Source organism: Ornithorhynchus anatinus, chromosome 17 (genome assembly GCF_004115215.2).
Source record: "Ornithorhynchus anatinus isolate Pmale09 chromosome 17, mOrnAna1.pri.v4, whole genome shotgun sequence".
Lineage (NCBI taxonomy): Eukaryota > Metazoa > Chordata > Mammalia > Monotremata > Ornithorhynchidae > Ornithorhynchus > Ornithorhynchus anatinus.
The window spans coordinates 23,784,154-23,809,219 of NC_041744.1; the positions used below are offsets into that span (position 1 = coordinate 23,784,154).

Sequence of the window (25,066 nt, forward strand, 5' to 3'; positions counted from 1 at the left end):
GGAAGAAGACATGAGTGAATAGAATTCAACTAATGTGGGGGCAGGAGGGATCTACCCCAAAGTTGGAGACTGTGGTATGGCAGGATCAGGGGACACTGTTATTCTCACTTGTCTGCATCGGGAGGTGCCTCATTTATGAATGATCATATACTTCTGCTATCACCAAGCTGTGTTGGTGAGTCCCTACAAACCCATTCTGGGGGACTTACTTCCTCTGGAATTTCTGGAAGAAATTTCTCATGTAACCCAATCATGAGTGAAACATTCTAAAAGGAAATCTGACACATGCCTGCTTCCAACCCGGCTGCATGACAGTGACTTGACAGTGGTATGTGATGATGTTTTAGGAGCTAAGGAAATTCAGTAACAAAGCTTCACTTTTTTAAAGAGTTCTAGTTGGGAATTTATTCTCTAGAAAATGTATGTTAATAGTAAAGAATGAATAACATTAACACTATTCTTGTCCCAGTGGAAGCATTCCATCTTTTGGCCTGTAAATTTTGGAAAATTGGTTGAAACATACCAGAATTTCTATAACTTATGGATGGGAGTAGTAAGAGCTGGTTTAATGGCATGTTTTTCAACCCAAGTTTATATGAAAACTTGATTGTTTAATAAAACCACCCAAGTAAACAGTTAGAAATCACATCAGTTAGAATTGAAAAGAAGTTTAAATCAACACTGAGAAGTTTACAGCACCCATTAAAAACCACCGGAGATGACTCTGGCACAAATCATCACAAGCCAGGACATTTCATTTTGATTTAAATTATTTTCTATTTGGAATAAAAATAGTCTGTTGCCGTGGTAGTGTTTCTCTGTTCTTGTTAAATACTTCATTTCAGTTTGGATAAACAACTAGTCAACAGAGCCTATTTACTGAATAGTTACATGAAATGTCAAACATTCTGAAGTATGGAAAGTAGTTAATGAGGCTGTAAGAGAAAATGTCACAAAACACATTTATATCCTTTTCCTGGTTCTAAAACCTTCTTTTTACAGGCAGAAAGATCTATTTAAGGATATCCCACTTATTGATTTTTTTTTATCAAGAATTCACCTTCAAGAAAAGATTTGTAATGAGAAAATGTTTAGGTTTGGAGTTTAATTTAGATTCAGACGTTTATCAAGACTCACATTTTAAGTTAATATAATATGTGTCTGCAAAAAAAGATTACAGGCTGCATTTCCAATTCCAGCTAATGTTTTAAATGATTTCAAATTGTAAGCTTTGTGTTAGGTAGCACTCAGAAGTTGGGTGATAGTTGATAATCACATTCAAAAAAGGTACTTAAAAGTGAATTCAGGCTTCAAGTGAAGTATCATATTTTATTCAGCCTTGACCATTTGATTGTTGGCAGACTGATGTTGCACTAAAAAACTAAGTCTCTATGAGATGTCAAAATATTAATCATATCAAAGTTGATTCTTCTTACATTTATTTTGCACCATCTGTAGCCATGAATCCTTTAAAATATTTCTGGCCTGATTAGTCGTATAGGGGAATAACGAAGGTTGGAGGTAAAGGCAGGAAAGAAAAAAAAACATTTTGCCATTTGACCTTTCTATTTAGCTGCTGGGATTTGGGAACTATTAATCTCACAAAATTTGTGGTGTGGTATAGTGGTTTTCTTTCCACAAATTACAAACAAAACATCTTTTTTCGGTCTTTAAACACAACTATGGGCAAATTGACTTTCTAGAGCATTCCTTTTTTTTAATGCATGCTATGGGCTGCTGTTGCCTTTTAGGTCAGATCCATTAGGTGAGGCCAAGTCAAGTGTAGATAGAGTGTATTATTAGGTAGGAAACCAAGATACCTTGGATGAAACTACTAAATTAAGGAATCAAATCGATAACCTCTGCTAGAGCATTATGTAAATACAAAAGGAGGGGGTACATTGTTCCAGGTGTAAAATCTACTGAGTTAAAATCAGAAAAACTTTATCAAAGTGAATATTTGCATTGTTTCTGTTATCTTCCAGCAATCACAATTGGGATTGTTTACTTTGGTCTTTTGGGGTACGTGGAGTAAAAACATAAATACCAGACTCAAGTAAATAGAAGTCTCCAAACAGGTCGATCTTTAGATCTTTCTTTCCGATGACTCTATTTCTGTTGAGTTTGCTAATGAAAGTCGTGACTCACTTGTACCTGAAGTACACTCTCTTCCATGTAAATTGCAAGTGACAGCCTGTTTTGAATTATCCTTTTCTAATTCAGTATAACCCCATATCAGGCAGAGGAGCATCATGGCCCAGTGGAAAGAGCATAGGTCTGGGATTCACAGGACTTGGGTTCTAATTCTGGATCTACCACTTTCCTGTTGTGTGACCTTGTGCAAGTCACTTAGCTTACTTGCTGCCATTTCCTCATCTGTAGAATGAAAATTAAATTTCTGTTTTTCCTCCCTTGAAGACTTTAATCCTATGTGGGACAACAGGGACTATGTCTGGTCCAATTGTTCTATATATCAAAGTGCTTGGTACATAGCAATCATTTAACAAATACCATTATTATTAAGCATAAGTGCGGACAGTTTCAATGAATATTAGTGGCCCATGTTGCTTTTATTCCGGTCATGACATGATCCTGATAAGTGCCTCATTATACTTTAATATGAAAATATTATCTTTAAAATGCTTTTTAGAGGAGAAAAAAACTTATGAAGAGTATCTTTGTCATTATTGATCACCTCTATTTTTCTTTTAGTACTTCGTGTTCCTCAGGTCTGAAGTTGTACATTGTACAGTGTACAATGTTTAGTACATTGTCATTATTGATCACCTCTATTTTTCTTTTAGTACTTCGTGTTCCTCAGGTCTGAAGTTGTACATTGTACAGTGTTTAGTACATTGTCCTGTACACAATAAGCATTCAATACTATTGATTCAAAATAAAATTTATTTTTATTCTACCTTGGATATATACATTATTTTATGCTCACAACATTCCTGCAATGGGAGTGATAGACATTGTTATCAAATTCTTTTTATAGAGGTAGATACTAAGGCCCAGAGAATTTGTTTTATGTCCAAAGTCACACAGCAAGCAAAGTTGGAACCAGGACTAGAATCTGATGATCTCCAGACCAATATTTTCCACTCAAGCACTTTGCCTCCCTCAAATTTTTTGTGTGGCAATACTTGACTAGTGAGTGTTCTCAAGGTTGGGTGATGGGCACAGAGAATAGAGCATCTCATTTTAGAGATGAGGAAACTGAGGCACAGAGACATCAAGTGATTTGTTCAATGTTACACAACAGGCAAGAGGAAAAGCTGGGGTTAGCACCCTGTTTTTCTGATTGAAGGCCCATTCTCTTTTCACTAGACCATGGTCCTAATGAATTTCCAATCAGTGTTAAGGACTAAATTCATAGAGTAGGATAGAGAGTGCTGAAACTGAGGAACACTACTGATCTGAAAGGTGTAGGGAAAAAAAGTAGAATCACAACTATCTCTGACTTTTACTCATCTCAGTCTTATCCAAAAGAACTCCAAGACTTCCCCAATCCTATGTGTGATCAGTTAAACAAAGAGACCTATGAACAAGGACCAAACAAAATTACATGGCTTGAATTTTTGTAAAGGCAAGTTCAAGGAGACATAAGGAAGTTGTATGAGGATGATTGAGATTTGGTAAGGTGGTGTAAAATTTCTTCTTCTAGATATCCTTAAAAATAGAATTGACATTCACGTCTCTTGGGTTGTTTTCATGGAACTGGATCAGATATATAAGGTTTCTGACTTCCATATTTCTGTGAAGGGCCCTTTTTGGCTTTTAAACAGAATATCAGTGTTTTTTTTGCTCCTGAGGATTTATAGAATTATTTTTATTCAATTTTCCTAAAGATTGCAGTTTCAGATAATACTGTTCCTTCTGAATCAATCCCTTGATCTTTATTCTTTCAATATCATCTCCTTTATTTTCTTATATTAATATGTACATTGATTATCAGGGAAAAGATTTTCCACTAAACTTTATCCAGAGATTTCTTTTTAGTTAAAAAGAACCCTCAAATTACCACTCAAGCAATTACATTCATTTATAGTAAGGACATCTCATTGACTTTTATTGTCATTTTCCACTTATGTACTTTCTCTGCACTCAAATCATATGTTTATTTGTACTGATTACCTTGTTTTTGCCTTTTACAACATTCTAAAAAGGTAAGACAGTACCATTTTCAAATTGCTGGGCTGGTCTCGTCTTTCATAATTGAGAGAGGAAAAGCACATGGCCTGATGGATTCTACAGGTAGTCATAATGGTTTGAAATAATGACAATCAGGAAATTTTAGTTTGACGGTATAAAAAATAAAACTCTTCGGATTTTCACTGAAACTAGATTTCTCCTTGTAGTTATATTGAAGGGGATTCAAATGTGAGTCTGAAATAATTTGGCAATAGCTTGCGATGCTTATTGTCTTACAGATGAAGGTATTTTGTAATATAATGTGATTCATTACCACTAGCGTAATCTAGCAGCTAGTAATTCTACTTGGATACACCCTCAAATCCTGTAATAATGTATATGGCATAGGTTCTGTTCATGATTATTGATTATTATTTTTATGATTATTATTATCAAGAGGAAATATAGCCCTGGATTTTGAACATTGTTCCCCAATGTCTTTTGATGTACAAATAAACTCCTTTGTAATGGGCTGCCTGGAAGCAGGTGAAATTTTCAAGTTGCCAAACATATAGGAAGCAAACAGAGTTGAGTATCATAAATCAAAGTTGCTTGTCTGAAGAAATCTTTCAATATAGTTCAAAGATCTCTAAACTCCAGGTGAGTTTCTCCCTTCCTCCAATATGGAATGTTGCCAACACTCAGATGAAAAGTGACTTTAATTTTAATGATTGAATAAAAATAAATGCCTTTATCACTTCACTGAGTCTATGGATTTTTATATTTCCTTCACAAAGCCCCACAATGTAAACATTGGGATTTCAGATAAGAATTCAATTAACATTTCAAAGAAGTTAAATTATTTCTCTTTTCCTAGTCAGGTGCTATTAGTTCAGTTGGGTTAATAGGTAGACCTTGAGGGAACTATATGGGTAAAGGAGTTGATACTTCTCTACTGAAAATGATTTTGAAGGTAACATCTATGTCCTGACTGCATATATAAGGTCATTCTTATTATTGTCAGCTGTACACAATAAGTTCTTTAGTAAACATATACATTATAGGTTTTTTACCGGGTATATCTATTGAGGTTTTTTTTTCCTTATTGTTCCCCAATATGGGGCTGATTTGAAACCTCTGAGACTTCCTGGACAATCTTGCCAAATCTGTTGACCATCAACCTGACCAGATTAGACCTGGATGTTGCAAACATGGATATTAGAGCCCTCCCAGGAGTTTGAGTGGTCTTAAATAGGTTCAGAGGACTTCTGGCACCATTAGGAAGACATTAGAACTAGGACTCCAAACAATTCCTGCTCCCAAGAGTCATCAACTATATTCATTTCTAGGAAATATCATAGGTAGACATGATTCATTTTAAATTCCTCCAGGCTGTGATAGGTTGCATTCAAATAGGGATATTAGGATAAAGTTTCCTTCACCCTTGAATCCATTTCCCATGTTTATTTTGCTTCTTTTGGCTTTTGAGTTGCTCTAAGGTTGCTATAAGTGAGAGTGCTTCCTTTTCTTGAAGAGGATCTCCAATCTGGTGACACCATTGTTAGTCATTTCAGTAGACTATAAGTAGCAGCGGCTATCCCCAGATGGAGTGTCCTAAGAAGCTGCAGATGTACTCGGAGCCATCTGGTTCTTCTGGAGATAATTTGGATACCCAAAAATAATCTAGGCAGAAGTGCTCTTTAAAACAAAACACATTCCTAGAACTCTAAAACAGTCTTTCTCTTGTGCATTCTGTCCATTTTTCAATATTCTTGTGAGTTGAAGGAGAAGGGTAAGCACCCATTACATGATTTAGAAAATTTGGAAATCTGTTGATTAGATTAAAAATTTAAAATGCCATTTTAGATATGTTCAGTCAGTGATTTTCTCTTTGTGGGCCATTTGAGAGTGTTCATTCTGACATCTTCTAAAGTAGCAATTTAAAGTCTGAAGGTCTGCAGAATTTCAAAAAGGAGAAAGGAATCTTTATACTTGAAGAAAAGTGACTTATGTAGGATGGAAATATTTGAGTTAATCATTTAGTGATGTCTATTGTGCATTTACTGTGTGCGAAGAACAGTACTAAGCATTTGAGAGAGTACAAGAAAGTAAGTGGACACCATCCTTACTCTCAGAGAGATTGCAGTCTAGCATGGGTCACATTAGTTAAAGGTAATGGAAAGCAGTAAGTGCAAGAGGATAAGGATGAAGGTTTGAAGAGGCAACTGAAAATTAGCATATACTGCAAGCTTTTCAGGGGAAATAGGAACCCTTTTCAAATTGTACATTTATTAAACTCATACTCTGTAGAGAGCATAGTACTAAGTACTGGAGAGAGTATAGTCGATACTCTATACAGAGAAGCAGTATGGCCTAGAGGATAGAGCAGAGGCCTGGTAGTCAGTAGGACCTGGTTTCTAATCTCGGCTCTACCATTTGTCTTCTGTGTGGCCTTGGGCAAGTCACTGAACTTCTTTGTGCCTCAGTCCCCTCATCTATACAATGGAGATTAAGACTTTGAGCCCTCTGTGGCCAGAGACTGTGTCTAACCCATTTATCTTGTATTTATCCCAATGCTTAGAACAGTGCCTGGCACATAGTAAGTGCTTAACAAATACCATCATCATTGTTATTATTTAGTGGCTTGGGATTCTGGGAGAAGCTTGGGGAGTTTGCTCAAAGTCAAATAAGAAGGTTTTTTTTGGTGAAGAGCAGTGTTTTTCATAGGAGATTTGTTAATTCTGGTTTCACTGGGTTTGTGAATGGGGCAGGCCTGAATTTGCTGAAAGAGGTGGATATTTTGCTCTGGCATTTGTGAGGTTCTCAGCAACTTGGGATCTCTGTCTGCAAATAAGCCTCTCAAGACATCTGTATACCACTTGTGCACCACATTCTTAAGTATTTATTTTTGTTTCCTTGGCACATACCTTTTCCTGATGTACACTTAGAAATGGACTTTTTGAATGTATTTATAAATATACAAAATCAGTAGAACAGTATCTGAGGTTTTTTTTAATCAGTGTTTTTTTTTTTAATTTAAGGCCTGGGGTTTTTTCATCATTTTCTTTGACTTCCTCCCAGTAAGCAATTATGGTGAAGCTGATTTGACTTCTGAAGTAGGAAATTAGCAGAAACTGTATTAAAACATTGGCAATTTAACATGAAAGTTTCTTGAAAGACAAGGACAAGGTTAACTCGGAAAATTCTCAGATACTCTTAAAAAGGGGTTCTTAATCACAAAGGCACAGATGCACACTTAAACCCTTATTCATGACATAAAACTCAACTGGAACTATTGCCTTTGAACATATAAATTCACAAAAGCCATTAGAACTGTGGCCAATTGGTGATTTACCTCCTGGTGTTTTTAATCAGTGAAATAACCAGGCCACAACCTCCATTTCATTTATTTTCCTATTCATAACATTTTCCAGGTGTTTTATTCACCCTTTTTTAAATCGGTTACCACAGAGTTTGTTGAACACTTAGAGCCATTTTGCATATCGTAGAAATTGCAAAAGAAAAGCCTTGCTAGTTTGTTTTCCTGAGTGTTCTTTGGATCATTAAATCATATTCCTGTGGGAGCCAGATAGAGTATGTGGGTCACTATGGGCCACCATCCTGCCTAGTTCCTCCCTAATCTGGATTGTATCCACTCTTCCAAGCAGTATTTATCCATACTAGTGAAAGGGTGATGGCAGAGGTGACCATGGAAATAGTAGAGGAGAACTGGAGAGGGCATTCCCGTATTTCTGGAAGTAGTCATACTGGCCACAGTAGCAGTGGCTACCATGGGTCTTCTAACAGATGTTTCCAAAGCTGCAGACCTCCATCTCCAACCAAGTCATTCGTTTCTAGGTTGTTATTAAAGGGAAAAGCCTCAGTTCTCATTAGGACCACCAATTCCTCGGCTGATTAGGCTTTGACTTATGGTGGGAACCAGGCAACTGTTCTGAACATTTGCTATGCTTATTTTCAACTAGTCTTGGCCCCCTCACCAGAAATTTAGTGTTTGAGAAAAACTGAGAATAAAGAAATCCAGAAGGGGTTGGGAATATGTCGGAAAGACTGGTTAGTAAAAGCATTATTTTATTGCAATCAATCAGGGAAAACCAAAACCATTTTGATACTTTTGAATGTAAAATTTGCTAAACGAATAGGGTGTTGCTGTTGTTTTTCACAGGTCTTGGGCCTTATTCAGTGAAATCAAACTGCTTCAGTGCTGGTGTTCACAGTATGATTTGTTAATTTCCACCTCACGTGGGGCAAAACCTGGTGCCCTGGTAAATCACCCAGACATGTTTTTGAAAGATGCACTTAAATTTATTGGCAGAATGGATTGTAGGTTTGGTTTATACTTGTGTCTCAAGGCTGAAGTGCCCCAACCTGCATACATCATCATCATAATAATAATTATGGTATTAAGTGCTTACTATGTGCCAAGCACTGTTCTAAGGGCTGCAGTAGATACAAGGTAAGCAGGATATCCCACGTGGTGCTCACAGTCTTAATCCCCATTTTACAGATGAGAGAACTGAAGCCCAGAGAAGTGAAGTGGCTTGCCTTAGGTCACAGAGCAGACAAGTGGTGGAACCGGGATTACAAGCCACAACCTCTGACTCCCAACCCCGTGTTCTTTCCACTAAGCCACACTGCTTTTCTGACTGTTGAAAAGTACAAATTTCTAAATCACTAAAATGAGCTGTCTTGCCAAGGTCTAGCAGAAATGGCAACAAAAACTGACTTTGCAGATCTCATTGTGAAGGCTCTTGCAGGGTTATTCAGTTCAGGATCTCTACCATTTCACACTTGCTTACATGCACCCATTTTGTGGAAATATTGAGAAATTTTGAAAAGCAACAAGGCCTAGTGAAAGAGCACAGGACAGAGATTCAGAAGACCTAGGTTCTAACATTTCCTCTGTCACATGTCTGCTGCATCACCTTAGGCAAGCCACTTACCTTCTCTGTACCTCCATTTCCTCATGTGTAAAATGGGAATTCAACACCCTTTTTTCTTTGCTCCTCAAACTGTGGACCCCATGTGGAACAGGGACTTTGTCTTGAGCTGATTGTATCTCAGTGCATAGTACAGTTCTTGGTGCATAGGTAGTGCTTACTATGAAATATGGATCTCAGGTGACTCATTCAATTACTATATTTACTTGCATAATTGTCTCCACTGTATAATTCCCCACCTTGATTTTGGAGGAGGAAATGAAATAATATTTTCTGTACCATATAAATGTAAGCAGTGAAAGCATTGTGCTCCAGTAAGGGAAAAGAAGGGTCAGAAAATGAATTAGGTACACTAGACAGTCAATTACCAGGGGAAGGGAGTGTGTTCATTGAAATGGGTAAATCCACAGGGAGAAGAGGATACATTTTTTGAGTACTTATTATATGTAGCACTTGTGAGAGTGCTAGAGAAGTAAGAAAAACAGTTCTCAAGTGCCGTCATCTTTCTCTTCATTCTTCTCTACTTCCCTCCATTTTTCTCCTGTTCCCTTCATTCATTCATTCAATAGTATTTATTGAGTGCTGCCCTCCCTCCTCACCTCAGACAATCTAATCTCTCCCCCTCTTCAAATCCCTACTTAAAACTCACCTCTTCCAAGAGGCCTTCCCAGACTGAGCTCCCCCCTTTTTCCCTCTGCTCCCTTTACCCCCCTTCACCTCTCCACAGCTAAACCCTCTTCTCCCCCCTTCCCTCTCCTCCTCCCCCTCTCCCGTCCCACCCCTTCAGCACTGTACTCCTCCGCTGGACTATATATCTTTACCACCCTGTTTATTTTGTTTAATGAGATGTACATCACCCTGATTCTATCTAGTTGCCATTGTTTTTATGAGATGTTCTTCCCCTTGACTCTGTTTATTGCCATTGTTCTTGTCTGCCTGTCTCCCCTGATTAGACTATAAGCCTGTCAAATGGCAGGGACTGTCTCTATCTGTTGCCGACTTGTTCATTCCAAGCGCTTAGTACAGTGCTCTGCACATAGTAAGCGCTCAATAAATGCAATTGAATGATTGAATACTATGTGCAGAGCACTATACTAAGCACTTGGAATGTACGATTTGGCAACAGATGGAGACAATCCCTGCCCAATAATGGGCTTACAGTCTAAACGGGGGAGACAGACAATAAAGCAAAACAGAAATTAAGCGCTTACTAGGTGTCAAGTACTTTGTTTAGCCATATGTTTGTTTTATGGCATTTGTTCAGCACTTACTAGGTGTCAAGTGCTGGGGCAGATACTAGTTCATCAGGTTGAACACAGTCCCTGCCCCACACAGGGCTCACGTTGGAGAGAGGATGTAATCCCCATTTTACAGATGAGGCAATCGTAAAAGGCAGAGAAGGTAAATGACTTCCCCAAGGCCACATAGCAAACCCTTGGAAAAGCTGGGATTAGAGTACAGATCCTCTGACTCCTAGGTCCGTGTTCTTTCTCATAGGCAGGCCACATAGCTCTTGATGTTTTGAAACTGATACAAAGTGTCATCAACAGTGAATTGGTTAATACTGCACTATTCAGGAACAATCAAAACACAACCTGTGATTATCTGAGACCAACTGATGTGAACTCAGTATGTGCCTATGCTGGGTCATTCATTGCTAGGCTTAATTCTCATATGACCCTATGTAATAGCCTCCCCCCCTTTTTTTAAGTTTCAATTATTATTATTATTATGGGTTTTGGTGGCACTTACAATGTTGCCAGGCACTGTACTAAGTGCTGGGGTGGATATAAGCAAATAGGGTTGGAACAGTCCCTGTTCCATGTGGGGCTCACATTCTCGATCCCCATTTTACAGGTGAGGAAACTAAGGCCCAAAGAAGTGAAGAGATTTGCCCAAGGTCACATAGCAGACAAGTGACTGTCAGGATCGAAACCCATTTCCTTCTAACTCCCAGGCCTGTGCTCTATCCACTATACCATGCTGCTTCTCTAAATATTATGTCAAATGGGGCAATTATACAAATAAATATGGTAAAAGCTGATTCTTTTGTGAGGCTCCAGTGATCATTTCCCAGTCACCTATCTTTGGTTTATCCTCTAGTGCCCTTCCCTGCTGACCCTTCCTCTTAAGGAGTTTTGAAATGCATATATTTATTTTCATAAAACTACATGTAGATATTTCACAATGATCCATACTGTCTATTTGCATTTTTATGTTTGATATTCACATAGGAATGTGTACGTATGCATTCTATGAAAAACACTTTCTGTTGAGATTTTGTTTTTTCCTACCCTGGGTAGTATTTTTATTCTTTGAATAACTGAATATTCCCTTTTAAACCCTTAAATAAATTCCTTAAGACTGGCCAACCTGTAAAAGATTGCAGAGATCACTGTGGCACATTTCACAGCTTGATTTTTATAGCCTCATTATTAGTATTCTTTGGTGACAGATTAATAGTGTGGAACACAAAATTTGTGCAGCCAGAAATTTGTAGCTGGAATCTCAGAGATTGCTTCAGCCCCTACTCAGGAAGCAATTTTACCAGTATTCAACCCTTTACCTCCGTCTTTTCTTCCCTGGGACGTAAATCTCCACTTTATGTACACAGTGTGTCCTTTTCTCTGTGTGGTACTTTATTTGCTGATTAATTATTGATTTCTTCTCACAGTTGTCTTGAGGCATACAAGTTAGGTTGTGGGGAGAGAAACATTTGTTATTTTATTAAAATATTTACATGAATCAATTTTATTTCTCTTTCTAATTTTACCTATAGAACATTGAGGAGAAAACTAATAAGGAAAAAAAAACAGTCCTAGTTAAAAGTATATTTTAGCAAAAATGAATAGAAAAGTCTTCCAGAAAGGAAAATTATTTCACAGTATAAACATACGTTCACCTGGTGATCTGTTATTAGATCTTGATTTTCTTACACTGACTCAGACATGTGTGTTAGTGGGGGAAGATCCAGCAACAGCAGTGAAAGCAAATACTGGAAACTGCCATCAATGACTTTAAGCTGAGATTCTCTTGAGTTTGGAAAGGAATCTGGCTTAATAGATGTGAGTTTTCTCTGGAATTCAGATATTCAATGAAAGAGGGGAACAGCATGGGGGAACAGGAGAGTCATCTGATGGACTAAGTTTAAAACTTTTACTCTTGAATATTCCGTTGATATTTTAGTAATAAAAATGCCTGTAGCTTGGAAATTGCTGCTAGTCACAAAGTACAAGGATGTTAGGGTTCATTCAGGAAATAATCAAAGAACCTATTTATTTCCTGTCTGAAGGTTTTAATACCAGTTTTGCTTATTATTTGGACAAAGTAATTCCAGATCTAAATATTTAGGATTAGAAAACACTACTTCCTTAGATTTTAGACACAAGATGAGCTTGCGTTTTTTCCACATAATGAATTTATACTTAATGTATTTTCATTTTATGTATTCTGGCATCAGTAATGCTTGTTTCTATTTACAGTTGCTTATATTGATTAAGACAGTTGATCCTTACAACCAATCTAGCCTTAATATCTTTATCTTTATTTAAGTCCTTTAGGAAACCAGGAATTCATATTCAGGCCCTAGGAGACATTTATCTGGGTCAGGCCAGGTAAGGCCTAGGATTCGTGGTCTATGTAGCTCAAATTGACAGGTAATACATGCTTAATCCATATTTTCCTATACCTCTCTGAAACAGCATGACATAGTGGATGGAACACAGGACTTGGAGTCAGGAAGTTTTGGTTCTAACCTTGCCTGCTGTGTGGTTTTGGACAAGTAAGACTAGACTGTCTCTATCTGTTGCTGACTTGTTCATTCCAAGTGCTTAGTACAGTGCTCTGCACATAGTAAGCGCTCAATAAATACTATTGAATGAAAGTCGCTTAATCTCTCGATACCTCAATTTCCTCATCTTCAGAAAATGGGGGTGATAACTGTTCTCCATCCCCCATAGTGAACCCCATGCAGGATAGGGACTGTCTGATCTGTTTGAATTGCATCTGTCCTAACACTTAGTAATAATAATCATAATAATAATATTGGTATTTGTTAAGCGCTTACTATGTGCAGAGCACTGTTCTAAGTGCTGGGGTAGATACAGGGTCATCAGGTTGTCCCACGTGAGGCTCACAATCCCCATTTTACAGATGAGGTCACTGAGGCACAGAGAAGTGAAGTGACTTGCCCACAGTCACACAGCTGACAAGTGGCAGAGTTGGGATTCGAACCCATGACATCTTACTCCCAAGCCCGGGCTCTTTCCACTGAGCCACGCTGCTTCTCACGCTGCTGAGTCATGCTGCTTCACGCCATTCTATGTACAGTGGTACATAGTAGGTGCTTAAATACTGCAATTATTATTATTATTTTTGTATTAATTATAGGAAGCACAATGCATTTTGTTTTGAAGAAGACATGGAATCTGGTAAATCTGCACAGAAGTTCTTTGAAAATATTTGTAAAAGAATTATAATAATTATAAAATTTTTTAGGTACTTACTATGTGCCAAGCACTTTACTAATTGCTGGGATAGATAAAAGATAATTGGGGCTCACATTATAAGTAGGAGAGAGAAGAAGATTCAAATTTCCACTTTGTCGATGAGGCAACTGAGACACAAAGAAGTGAAATGACTTGTCCAAGGCCCCACATCCTCTAAGTGGTGGAGCTGGAATTAGAACTCAAGTCTTCTGATTCCCACAAAATTCTGAATCCTCTGAATCTCTAGTGCTGTTTTCACTAGGCCATGCCGCTACTTTATCTCTAGATTGTAAGCTTCTTAGGGACAGAGAGATGACTACCAACTCTGTTGCATTTTACTCTCCCAAGTACTTAGTACTATGCACATAATCACTCAATAAATACTATTGATTGATTCATTAGTCTTAAGACAACAGGATCTAAAGCACTGTGTAATCTTTATACAGTTAGTTCAGTGCTCTGCCCACCATAAGGTCTCAATAAATGTGATTATTTAAGTGGGGTATATGGAGCTAAGAGCAAACATGCATTTGTCTGGGAAGAAAGTGACAAAGTTGTGAATGACAGGGCAGGGTACCAGAAAACCTGTCTTTTTCAGTTTAATTTAGTGCAGTTTCCAGATAAGAGACTCTCTTGGAGGCCGTAAAGGAACCAGCAACAGAATGTACTTCTAAATCCATCTCCTGCTTCAAGTGAAAAACAAACTGGAGGGAGAAAGATGATTTGGTACAAATGATACAATCCACTTTGTTAAGGTCAGCACAGGTAGATGTCTGAAGTGTAGTAAACAAATCAAAAAGTTTCTTTATTGGATAGAGCTAACTCTCTTAATAATTTTTAAATATAATTCTCTAAGGGAGTATACATTTGCTTCACTGTAATTTTAAGCATTGGTATTTTAAGAAAAGCCATGCTCCCTTTAAATTTTTGTTTATAAACTATAATGATGCCCGTAAGTATGTTAGGTAATTTGTCCCTCTTTATTATCACAAGTGGGTATACAAAGAGTTTTCTGTGAATGATGCTGAAATCATATTAGAGAACTCAAGAACTGGATATAATAATAGCCTTTCTTCTTAAGTTTTAATGCTTGATTTATGAAGTTTCAGAAATTTAATATCTACCATTCGTGAAACTTCAAAAACACACTACCAGGTAGTGGAATGTGGATTAGGCCCTTTTATTTTAGTAATTTCATATTGATATGCTGAAAACTGTACATTATAAATGGATCAAATTCATAACTTTAAGGGAAGTGCACCTTAAATTGTAATCTTGGAACAGGATACCGGATCTTGAGGTAGGAACACTCACAGGATGTTTTTTTCCTAATTCCTTAAAACCAAAATAGTTGATTTCCAACATACTGCTTTCAGGGATACATTCTGACTGCAGTTGTCTTGCCACATATTGATCTGCCATATTTTTACAGTTGAAAAATATTTCTGTTAGTGAATTAAAGTAGAAAGACGAAGCATATGAATCATGTTTCAGGACCAATCATGTATGTGAATCAACCTTTTTCCTGCCATATTTTAAAATACATTATTTGACAACTATTCGCATCAACTTTTCTTATGGTATGCCACAGACATTCCAACATATATTACCCACATGGAAATTTCACCATTATGTATTGGCTTTTTCCATGTTTCACACTACTAAAATTCGTGCATGATGAAAGATTATTTAAATATCCTTTATGAATTACTAAATTATAGCCTAGAGAAATTAAGGCTGTGTATTAAAATGGGAGAAACCATCAAGATTAGGCAGTAGTTTTAAAACTTGCTTTTGTGAATGATTTTTGTTATTAGGTCAGTAAAAGTGTTCTAAATATCCTGAGTCCCTGTGTAAATGGAGATAACTTTTTGAATATAACAAAATTGTTAGTTTTCAAGGACCTTTAGGGTTAAAATGTATATCACCTGTGGATGTAAATGCTGCAAAATAGCTCTGTTCAATATTTCACCTGAAGGCTAACACTTTATGACCATAGGGCAGAGAAGCCATTCATTCTGTACTGACAATACTACATTCTAGTATGGCTCTTCCATTGTATCATCATTTGAACTGAGGGAATGTTTTGTTAATCCTTTGTAGGGTTTATAAAATTGTGAGTGCTGACCCCTAATTTACATGTGCTTATTAAGTTCATGTTAGTAAATTATCAGTAAAATTAATACAAACCACCCACTTATGTACATTTTGAGCTTACATAGCATTTTTCTTTTCCCCAAATATCTTGAGGGTTGAAGGGTGGAGGGGGGGATTACCTAGATATTTGTTAGCCTAAACCTGATCTATGAACACTGGAGATTATAAAGCACTCTGAAGCTGCAAAGGTTGTCTCAGGATGCAAGTCATTTTTGCCCAAGTCCAGACATAAAGAAGATCTGAGTGCCTTTTATATTGGACCCTGCTAAAAAAACCTTAATGGTTTTAAATTTGGAAAGCAGAGTGGCCTAGTTGAGAGAGCACAGGCCTGGTAATCAGAGGACCTGTGTTCTAACCCCGTCTCTACCACTTGCCTGCTGTGTGACTTTGGGGAGTCACTTCTCTGGGCGATTCAGTTTCCTCATTGTAAAATGGCAATTCAATACCTGTTCTCTCTTCTACTTAGTCTGTGAGCCACATATGGGAGAGACTCTGTCTGACCTGATTGTCGTATATCTACCCCAGTTCATTTAGTATTGCTTGATAAATAGTGCTTAATAAATACAATTACTCTAATTAATGAAGACAAAATTTCCATAACTTTAAGTGTGCTAAAAATAAGCAAAAGCCATTCCAGCCATCTGCTGAAGTCTTAAGGAAAATGAAAATGGAATTAAATTGAGAAAGTGGTCAGAAGCTTTAATAAATCTTACTGTTCTGAGGATCATGCCATGTACTCAGTCTGTGGTATTTACTGAGCACAAAATATGTATAGAAACTTACAGACTGTAAGATCCCCTCTGGGCTGTTAGCTCCTTTTGGTCAGGAAGCTTGTCTACCAACTCTTTGGACTGCATATGCCTAAATGCTTACTACAGTCTCTGCACCCAGTAGGCGCTTAAAAAATACCACTGATTAATTGATTGTAGAGCACTGAAGTAAGTGCTTGGGAAAGTACACTCGAGTAAAATTGGTAGGCACAGTCCTGATTCCCAAGGACCTTATGGTCTAATGTTCTGTAAAACTTTTTCTTCTATAATTCCCTCCTTCCCTACCCTTCAAACATACACACTCTCTGGGGCCCTATTCTCTGGATAGATATTTTAATTGCTGTATACATTGTTAGAATATAAGGTTTTGTGGGTGGGGAACTTGTCTTGGCCTTCTGTTTTAAATGCTTCAGAACAATGGATTCTCCTCTCCCTCCCTCCAAGGGACCACTCAATATCATTATTAAAAGTGTGTTTCTTTCTAGTTGGTAGCTCCTTTGGAGCACAGGTTTCAAGAGGATGATGATACTGAGGTAGAACCAAAAACAGCAACAAACACTAACAAAGAGTAAATGTAGAATATTTATGCCTAAATAGGACCAAACAGATTGTTCATCCATCTACACTGTCGAAAAGGTAAATTTACAGGCAGAGCAGCTATCGTAAAGCCTGACAGATAGCTATATATTTGTAGATGACATATACCTATAAATGATGACATTCGTAATTTCCAGCATGAATAGCAATGTTGTCTTTTAAAGAATTGACTCAGGTGACCTCTTGGCCTAGGTAACTTGAGCATATTGTAATGATTAGAAACCATAATGATCATAAAAGTGATGTTTAAAATTCAAGGTAAAGCCCAGTCAATTACTAATCCCCAAGACCCATAAGCATGCAAAGTTCTAAGCTGATTTCAGACATTCTCATGAGAAACTTATTTTCTGATGCAGGGGATTGAGAAATACACAGATGGACTCTTTCCACTGGTTCCATTTGCTTCTGATACTATTTCATTTTCTCAGTGAACTCATTTTTCTATAGGTAGAGGGAGTAAAGAAGCACTAGTTGCTTTTCAGCATAAGGAATAATGAAGGTCATGCAGCCACTGTTCTGCTTATGGTTTTCCAATATTCCTCTTTTTTTTGTAAAGAAAAGTCTTTTGTCAAGACCTTCCTATGTTTTAAAACAAATGAAGAGTGGTTTATTAAAATAGCCACCATGCCAAGTTACGTCTACGGGAGAAAAACTGAACACGCGAGTTTTCCAGCAATGATGTACTGTACTTCATGTTTGAGAGCTCCAGGAAAAGGTGTTAAAAATACCACCTAATTAATTTTGCATGCATGAGGAAAAAAAAGAGCAGTAGGCATTAAGTATTTCCAGACCCACAAGTGGATCAAATGAGGAAGAAAATAGTCAAATACAAATCTAAAAGAGCTTTTTGAAGATAATTGAAATTCCAGTTGAACACAGAATTCTGTCTGGCAGCTATCTGCAACAGAATTAGAGATGTCTATGTGCTATAGTTGATGCCATTCTGAAACCTAGAAGCTTTGTGTACCAGATAAAGTCTTTCAATTGTCAGAAAGCATAAAGGCAATGATAGTCAAAACAGAATAAGGCCACAGTCTAAACAGGATGATATATGCATTTGTACAAGCATCAGCAGAAAGATAGAGTTGGAAGCTTGGAGGCATTCTAAAGTGGAAAGAAACCCATTTCACCAAGGTAACAATGTTGGCCATTTTACAGATATGCCAAAATAAAACAAAACCACTGCAATATTAAAAGAATACAAACCTTGCCTTTTAAGTTGATGAAGATACAAAAAGAAGAAAAATTTGACACATTTGCAAAGAGATCATTCAAGATTGGAAACTTTAAGGTAAATACAATTACACACAGCAAAATCACCCGTATTTTCTATAAAACGAAGGTTCTGTTATAGCAAAACACAGCACCAGAGCATTCCCAAATTCCCTAATTGTGTTATACACAACCATACATTGTGGAAAGACTGAAGATACATGAAATTTATAATTGTACATCTCGTAGATAATTTTACTGGGTAACAATGAAGCAGTGTGGCCTACTGCAAAGGGCACAGGCTTGGGAGTCAGAAGATCTGGGTTCCAATTCTGATGCTGCCAATTGCTTGCTTTGACACCTTGGACAAATCACTTAACTTCTCTGTGCTTTAGTTTCCTCAATCAATTTTAGAATGGGAATTAAATCATATTCTCTTCTACTTGGACTGTGAGTTATATGTGGGGCAGGAACTGTATCCAACCTGATAATATGTGTCAAGCACTGTTCTAAGTGTGGGAGTAGATCCAAATATTAAGTGCTTAACAAATGCAATGAAAAAAAAGCATAAGCTGATGTGAGTAAATGATGCTGTAAAGCAGCCTTCCCTCAAACCTTGAATAGATGAACTTCTTAGGAGCCTCACAGTAGTCCTGCTACTGGAAAAAGAGACAAAATGTTACTTATTCCATCACAAGCCTATCAATCACTCATGATCTAACTAAGGTTAGAGAAGCAGCGTGGCTCAGTGGAAAGAGCACGGGCTTGGGAGTCAGAGGTCATGAGTTCGAATACCACTCTGCCACTTGTCAGCTGTGTGACTGTGGGTGAGTCACTTAACTTCTCTGTGCCTCAGTTACCTCATCTGTCAAATGGGGATTAACTGTGAGCTTCACGTGGGACAACCTGATTACCCTGTATCTACCCCAGCGCTTAGAACAGTGCTCTGCGCATAGTAAGCGCTTAATAAATACCAACATTATTATTATTATTAAGGTGCTTCTGTATGGGCTCACATCATTCATTGCCTCTGACCATGAATTATAAAAACTTACCCTTTTTATTTGTTATTTTCATGGACACATGAAGTGCAACTACTGCTCCCAATAGGACCATTGAAAAACATTGCATTCTTCGAATTAGATTGTTAGTAAATCATTGCAAATATTCAGGTAGAGGAGCCAGCTTGTAGGAGGAGGAGATGTGATGATGATAAGAAGGAGTGACACTTAAAAGACTGTTGGATTTGAAATGTTTTTTTCCTTTGTGGTTCATATTTCCAACGTTTGGATTTTTAAGAAATGAAAGAACATGGCAGTTTTGGTCACTTTCTGTTTGACAAAAAAGAGTTAAATGCATTACACCTTGAGGAACTATTGAAGTAAATAATTCTGCCCAATAATGCTGTTTTGTCAGTTCAGACACAAGCTGACTTTGTACTTTAGAACGTTCCTAGACTTTAATGAGGTAATTGAACAACAATCAACTCATTTACTTTCAATAGCCTCTCAAGCTGGAAATGCCAATAAACATTTTCCTCGACAAAGAAGCACATTCAGGCTAGAGGGGATGCTATGAATCTATTTGGCTAAATATTTTGTGCCCGCTACCTGCTTGATTAATGTGGACAGGGACTGCTATATGAGACACACTTAAAATTAGAACTGCTCAGTCAAAGAAAATTGATGGTTGAGAGGGAGGCTCTGCACATAGTAAGCGCTCAATAAATACTATTGAATGAATGAATGAATGAGGTGATTGAAGTTTATGAAATCAGAAGCATCATGGCCTAGTGGGTAAAGCATGGGCCTGAAATTCAGAAGGAGCTGGCTTCTAATCCCACCTCTGCCACTTGTCTGCTCTGTGACCTTGGGCAAATCACTTAACTTCTCTGTACCTCAGTTACCTCATCTGTAAAATGGGGATTAATACTGTGAGCCCCATGTGGGATGTGGACTTTATTTAACCCAATTAACTTGTATCTACCCCAGCTCATAGGACTGTGCTTGATACACTGTAAGCACTTAACACATATGATCATCATTATTATTATGAAGAGTGGAACAAGGCAAATATGGAATTGTTGCTCACCAACTCCCAAAAAAACACAAGGGAGCTTGCACTGAAGCTTGTAGGAGTTGAGATTTTTTGAGTTTTTTAATATTTAAGTGCCTACTGGGTGCCAGGCACTGTACTAAGAGCTGGGGTACATATAAGAAAATGTACCCCACTTCAGTCTCACAGTCTTAATCCTCATTTTACACATGAGGTGATTGAGGCACAGAGTTCAGAACAAAGAAAAGAAAAGACTCCACATTGTAGCGGAAAAGTCCTGTGAAATGAGCTAACATTTGGGGGAAAATATCAGTAAATTTAAGAGTGGTTTGATTTAAAGCAGCAGCAGTTAGAAGTTTGACCTAGTGATATTGACCAATTTACAACCTTCTGGGCAATACCGTTATGTGATATTAAGGACATTAGGCTCTTAGGATGTTGATTTTGTATATAAAACCTAATTTTGGGGGGTGAAATCATGGTTAAAATCATGCTAACTGCACCTGTTTTGTGGTAAACATAAAATAAGTTGTTTGCTAGATTAAGCCCCTACATTGTAATGATCCTTTATTCATAGAATCATAGTCTCACATTACACGAACAACTCCACGAACAACTAATGAAATATAGGTCCTTTTCTACAGTGACTTTCAAAACTCTTCACTCCATGACCCTCTGGGCACCCTGATTGACCCAGAAAATGTTGGTGAGACTTCCATGCTGTTGAGAGAGGTATCAGGGATAGCAAGGACTTGATCTTCTATTCATCCTTGAGGGGAGATGCTAACAGGGAAAGACTAAGGAATTGATGGGAAATAGAGGATGATAGTCCAGGGGAGCAAAGACTGAAGAAAGAAAAAGTGGAAAAAAAAGGTGACTGTGTTGGGGGTGTTGTACTTTTGCCACCTCCAAAGAGGTGTTTAGAACTCTGAGGTTTGGTCTTCACGATGTCCTCTGCAAACTCCTCATGAATGCAATCCTTTGGAACATCTCTCTTAGAATAGCTCCCTAGTCTCATAAGAGATAGAGACCCAACTTTGAGAAACATTGCCCCAAATATGGGTATTGATGTCTGCGTGGGAAAGAAATCCTTTGGAAATGTAGAAACATATTTTAGAGATATTCCATTACTACCCATGTGCATAAATGAGTTTTTTGAAAGGGTGTCACCTAGGATAAGTGCTTGTGAGTGGCTGAATATTTCACTTTTCTGAAGAGGTTAAAGGAAAGATTTTTACTTTTTTTTACAAATCTTCTAAGGCAAAGATAAAATGCTAATATAGAAAATGATACATGGAAATCCACTTAATTTATAAATATCACAACTCCTGATCAACAAGGCATTTTAGAGATATTATACTAAGCTTAGCATAATCATGAAAGATTAACTTTAAATGTTTCAATATCTGATAGCCAATTACTAAACAAGTAAGCCTAATAAGTTTGGAATGTTTCTTCCTCTATCATTCTGTTTCATCCTTGTCTCATGTGTCTTTGGCTTAAAACTACAGACGGTACCATGGTTTTAAAGGACTTTCCCTGTTTTTGGAAGCACAGAATGAAAAGATCCAATCTAAGGCCAGTAATTGCAAAACAGGATTAAGAGGCAAAAATATTGTGTCTGAGGATGCATGGGCTGCCAGCAGAAAGTGTGTGAATGCCCCTGAATAGTATGTACCAGTGACTCTCAAGAAAATTTTGCTCTGGCACCATATAAAGCCACTACTACATTTTGGTGTTGTGCCTTTAAAAATATATAGTAATGAAAAGCTAGCTGAAAGCTGCGGAACATGAATAATATTATAAAATATACCCACAGTGTCTGGGTCTGAATTTTTCCCAGTTTTCTCCACTTCTATCTTTGGTCTGGTTGCCACATGTGCCACGGTGTTTGCATGTAAGAAACATCAGTTTGTTACAAATTGTAAAAGTAGTGTAAAAGCAAATTGTAAAAGCAATGACTACACCCTTAGTGCTTAGTGACTCTAAGCATCCTTGAAAGGCCTTGAATCAGTCCTAGGGGAGCTACTATTTGCTGAAGACTGTGCAAATGATTAAGAACTATTGTACAGAATCAAAAAATCATTTTGTAACCCCGTGCATCTGAGAATTTCTTCATCAGACCATTTTCATGGTTTGGAACTGCATATTGTCCTAAAATTTTGCTATTTTGGCAAAAAAATAACCATTTGTTAGGGAAGCTGACTCACAGATTGTGATCCTAAGCAACATTTAGCTTCATACCAAAGATCGGACTGAACTGTTCAACAAAGCTTTGTGGCTAAGTCATTTGGAGATTTGTCCAGTTTCTTCACCCTGTTTTATGAATTATCTAAGAGAAGCAATGATCAGAAGAAACAAATACTGAAAATCCCATTAGAGTTAAATAACAGATTTAGTAGCAACTTCTACTTGGCTGATGGAGGAACACTGGATGAGTCTTGGTGCTGTAATTTGAGAACAGAGAACCTGCCCAGAGCAATGAATTGTAGAGCTAGTGGTATGATCAGTGTCACTCAAACTCTCTCATTCTTGACAGCTATGTTTCTCTTAGGGCACAACGGGCAACAAGCAAATAGGTGTGGGGTCGGAGAAGCCCATTGGGAAGTATGAGTGCAGTGTCCGGGCATGTTAACCAAATACATGCAGAATCAGGACTAGAACCCAGGGCTCTTGATTCCCAGAGTGATGTTCATTCCATTGGACCAAGAGCTGGGCTCCTATTTGATTAAAAGAAGCATTTTATAAAAGTGGTGGTAATGTGTTTAGCAAGCATTTTAAAAAGGTGGAAACTGAAGCAAGTTTTAATTTGCTGATTATTGCTCAAAAACATCCATACTCCTAAAATGTTTAGACACTTTTCTCTTAGAATAACAGAATCCTCTGCCCATGAGTGGTGATTGAAAAAGAATTTTGATTTCATGAGAATATTTGCAATTACTTCATGTACTTCAAATATTTATTTAACATATGGCTTTTTCACAACAAAGAAATAAGATTTGTCTGCTTGTATCATTCTACCTAAACTGGAAAAACCCAGTTAGAGAGAATGTGGTTTTGTTGGAAATTCTGATTTCAATTTTGAGACCTTTACAATCTGGCTATATAAAACAAATGTTTTCACAATATGAGAAACAAAACAGTTCTCTTCTGTTACGATTGCATAATTCCGAGAACATCATCCATCTGTGTATATTTTTCTCTTTTAACTTATGTTAATAGCTTTATTTTGCAACTGAATGTTTTCCTTTTCCTATCTAACAGCAGGTGAAAGGATTCATAAATCTGCCATGAACAGTTGCCAATGAATATTCATATTAAGAATGTCTGATTGCAGTACTTTGACATTATTATTTGATTTCCATCAGAGGGGGGAAGAATTCCTTGTTTCTTAATTCATAATGTATTCTAAAGGGTTTTCCACATCCTACTACTGGTAAGTTAATGTAATTAATAGTATCAAAAAAACTAGTGAGAATAATCAGAATAACCTGAATAGAGAATGACTAGGAATTAGACCAAAAACATTTCCTATAAAAAGGTCTAAAGATGTACAGCAGGATGCTATATTTTAAGAACTTTTTTGTCTACTATCTTCTATTTACATTTGAGATTTCTGATAACCTTGATTGGATGGGTTGTTGACAACCTACATCAGGATATCAGATTTCAACCAATCAATCGCTGGTAACTACTATAGTGCTCTGCAGACAATGAACACTCAACAAACACTTGGGAGAGTACAGTAGAGTATGTAGACAAGATCCTTGCCCCTTTTTTTCTTTATGGTTCTTAAACCCTTACTATGTGTCAGGCTCTATACTAAGCTCTGGGGTAGATACAATATAATCACTTGGACAAAGACCAGGCCTCACATGGGGTTTGCAGTATTAATTCCCATTTTACAAATGAGTCAAAACTGAGGAACAGAGAAGTGAAGTGATTTGGCTAAGGTCAAGTGAAGCAGACAAGTGAAGGAGTGGGATAAGGACGCAGGTCTTTCTGACTCCCAGGCCTGTGCTCCATCCACTAGGCAACACAGCTTCTCAAGGAGCTTACAGTTTAATGGGGGGAAAATGACAGGGACATGAATTACAGACACCTGGATATAATAGTTGCATGGGAAGATCACAACTATGGGTTATTTTGATGTAAACCAGATCTTTAATTGATTGCACCGAAGCCAATTTGGTTGAAAACAAATATTGTTTAGATGACTTGTACAGGATGTCATCAGCAGCATAATCTTCAAATACCACAATCATGGGTGTACCCACACTTCAAGAAAACCTTGAAAGTTGGATTAGCATTTTTGGAACTATTTCCAGCAAATGGGTTGTACATTATGTTTAAGGGTTACCATTATAGGATCTAGGCACTACAGACAGACATGGGTGAGCCCTGAATGCACTCCGTACTGTGTTCTCAAAGGCTTCACAAGGAAAAACTGGAAAATCCAAGTTGGAAATATTTAGAATATTAAGAAAATGAAGAATATTAGTCTATGGACCCCAGTGGTCTAAAACATGAACGTTCTGTGACACCATTCTCTGTAGATCATTCTCCTCAAAGTCATGTTCATTTTCTTTATTTGCTTTTTAACTCTTTTTCTCAGTTAGGATAACTCCATAATTTCCTGTTCTTTTGTACTATTTTTTGGGCGGCAAGACTTTTGAAAGTACCTTCCAGTTTCACT

General features: G+C 37.4%; 1 protein-coding gene across 7 annotated transcripts in view; it reads left to right on the top strand.

Moving 5' to 3' along the window:
* ROBO2 (roundabout guidance receptor 2) overlaps positions 1-25,066 on the top strand; it is a 1,482,214-nt gene that overhangs the window by 866,190 nt on the left and 590,958 nt on the right. The window lies entirely within an intron of this gene.